Below are 3,151 nucleotides of genomic sequence, written 5' to 3'. Positions count from 1 at the left end.
TACAAATTTATTCATAAGCTATTTTTTAATAAATGTCCCTAAAAGTGCTGCTAATGGCTTATCAAGGCTGGGTGTCCTGACTAACTTCCTGAAGGACAGACAAGTGAAACTTTTTAAAGTGTTTCATTGAGCAGAGTCGCTCTAAACATTCTTAAAGTTCAGTTAGTTAACGTGTTGACTGACTCAGTGACGTAGATTCAGTTATGCGCGTTTCCATGACGACCGTGAGGCTATCGCCGTAACACCAGAGCAGGAGAAATCCTCCATCTGCTCCTCCCTGGAGACATGCTTCCACCTGCTCAGAGAATCTAGAAAACTCGCATCTTTCTGTCTGATTTCCAGCTGGTCGATGTGTTTTCAACACGTGCACTCTGTCCTCTGATGAAACCTGTGTGTGCGCATGTGTCTCTGTGTGTGACTGGCGTGGACAGAGAGAGTAGCTATGACATGTCGTCATGGAAACCAGATAAATAGCATCAGACCGGCTAACGTGCCGGTGTTCTGTCAGTTTAGCATGCGCATCAGAGTAGCATACATTACGTTAATGCGCATGCGGGTTAGGGTTATGTGCAGGCACTATGCGTATGCTGACCTGACGATGTATGCTAAACTGACAGAACACCGGCACCCACGGTCTTAGCATTAGCTGCTAATGTGACCATTAATATGCTGCAAAATACTTTAGGTGAATGAAAACATCTGAGTGTGATGTCATCTGGGCAAGAGAAGCTGATTGGACGAAGGCGACACAGGAACCAGTTGTGTGTATGCTCAGATCTCACTGAGCTTCGGTAAGTCACGCGAGAGTAGGGTCACGTTACTGGAAATGGGGACGTGTAAAATCGATGAATCGATATTGGATTTCTTTAAAGGTGAATCGATTCAAATCAATATATCGATGTTTTTAAACCCAGCCTTAGTAAATATGTGTATTTGGTGAAAGGTTAAGACTGTTTTAATAACTTACGAACACGTGACTCCAGGTATGAAATGTCAGAGGCTGATGAGACAGCATATCTTGTTTTTGTGAAAAATGGAGATTTTCAGATTTGTTTTTAACACCTTAATTTATTTTGTAAGATGTTATCTCTTTTTTCTTTTTATTTATTTAAGTATTTGGAAATCCTTGAATTTACACATTAATAGAGTTTTTGGTAATATATGTTTGATGTAACGCTACTCTCGAGTACAATATCTCACTACTCTGCCCACCTCTGTGTGTAGAGCTGCAACGCCTTAGCTCAGAATTAAGGTATTATAAAAGTAATCTATGCCATATTTCACCTCATGTGGCAGAAATGTGTTTCCTTTTGGTGGTCTGTGTATATTGGATGTGTGTGCACTGATGATTGATCGAAGCTGCAGTAGATTCAAGCTTCGCCTTTTGTGAGCTTAGCAGCTGCAGCTGTTTGAGGTGGAAATGAAAAATGGGAGAGAAGGCCATTAAATAGCATCCTAGAGGAACGCCTGCATGTAAAGGCTATTGAACAGGCCGCTCAAAACGAGAGGTAATCAAAGACGAGTGCAATTACACACCCCTCTGTGCTTTTCTAAAGCCGGGCCATTGTTCCCTCAGAGCTCCACATCTAATGACACAGGTAAAAAATCAAGTGGAGCTGAGGGTGAAAAGTGGAGGTGAAGGGATGTAATTATGGAGCAATTACAGAGTAGTGTTTGCAATTTAGCCCAGCCAATTTAGACAAGTGCAAATTTAATAAATGCCAGAAAAAGAAAATAAAAAGAAAAGAGAATTATGCTGGAAAACGTTAAGTTTTGTTGTTGTTGGAAAGAAGATTTTATATTAAATCTGACAGTTTGCTGTCTGTCAGTATCTTTTCAGTGAAATTTGCTGTAAAATTGATCATTTCTTTTACAGAACAAAACAAGTAAGTTTTCATTTCATCATAACTCAAAGTTTAGTTATGTTCGACTGTCCTACTGATTTGTTCTTTTAGCCACTAAAGTGTCTGTAAACTGAGCTCTACTCTGCCTGAATCTACTGCATTTTGACTTCAAAGGTGAGACAGTCAGACATCCAGTCTGGAAGAAGCCTGATAGATTTCTCGTGTTTGAAGAGCGCTGTGGTTTCAGGGCTTTTACAGCTGTGTGAATCAGGAACAGTGGAAATATTTTCCATGTCAACTACAGCAAACAAGAAAAATAATCTATCCATCCATTTTCTTCTGCTTATCTGGGGTCGGAGGCAGCTGCCTAAGCAGGGAAGCCCAGACTTCCTTCTCCCCGGCCACATTTGCCAGCTCGTTCGAGCTTCTCACCAAACTTCTCGTCCTATCTCTAAGGGAGAGCCCAGCCACCCTGCAGAGAAAACTCATGTCGGCAACTTGTTTTTGTCTCGTTCTTTCTGTCTCTACCCGCAGCTCATGCCCATAGGTGAAGGTAGGAAGGTAAATCGACCGGCAAATCAAGAACTTTGCCTTTTTGCTCAGCTCCTTCTTCACCACAACAGACCGATTGAGAGTCTGCATCACTGCAGATGCCACACCGATTCACCTCAGTCTCCCACTCCATCCTTCCCTCACTCGTGTTTTCTCCCCACCTGGAAAAAGCACTCCACCCTTTTCCAGCTGAGGACCATGATCTCAGATTTGGAGGTGCTGATTCTCATCCCAGCCGCTTCACACTCGGCTGCGACTCGCTCCAGCAAGAACTGAAGATCAAATTAAAGTTTGGGGTCAAACCTGACTCAAAGGTTTGTCATGGAGGTGGAGCAAGGGATGGGGTGACTGGAAAATGGAATGATTGTGATGGAAGAGGATTGGACCTGCTGTGGAGTGCCAATGACAATGGCCTCGGTTTTTGTGCCGCTGAGCTGTAGAAAGTTTTCTGTCATCCACACCTTTATCTCCTCCAGGCAGGTAGAGAGAGTGGATGAGGTGGCCGTTAGTGAGGTGGGGTCGGTCCGCTCAACCTTGCGCACCAGCTCAGGCTCCTTCCCCGCCAGAGAGTTGACGTTCCACATCCTTAGAGCTAGCTTTTGCAGCCGAGGATCACACCACCAGGGTCCCTGCCTTCATCTGCCACCCAGCTCACACTGCACCCAACCCCTACGACCCTTCCTACAGGTGGTGAGCCCACAGGAGGGGTGCCAATGTCACCCTTTCAGCCTCGCTTGCTTGCTGAAGTTCAAACT

General features: G+C 44.3%; 1 long non-coding RNA gene across 1 annotated transcript in view; it reads left to right on the top strand.

Annotated features, from left to right (window-relative positions):
* The first annotated feature begins 490 nt into the window (after positions 1–490).
* LOC121641037 overlaps positions 491–3,151 on the top strand; it is a 25,932-nt gene continuing 23,271 nt past the window's right edge. The window contains exon 1 of the long non-coding RNA XR_006010636.1: positions 491–582. This is a non-coding gene — a long non-coding RNA (uncharacterized LOC121641037). The remainder of the gene's footprint in view (positions 583–3,151) is intronic.

Source organism: Melanotaenia boesemani, chromosome 6 (assembly GCF_017639745.1).
Source record: "Melanotaenia boesemani isolate fMelBoe1 chromosome 6, fMelBoe1.pri, whole genome shotgun sequence".
Taxonomy (NCBI): domain Eukaryota; kingdom Metazoa; phylum Chordata; class Actinopteri; order Atheriniformes; family Melanotaeniidae; genus Melanotaenia; species Melanotaenia boesemani.
Note: the sequence above shows the minus strand (reverse complement) of the source record. Positions and strands in the feature narration are given on the sequence as shown.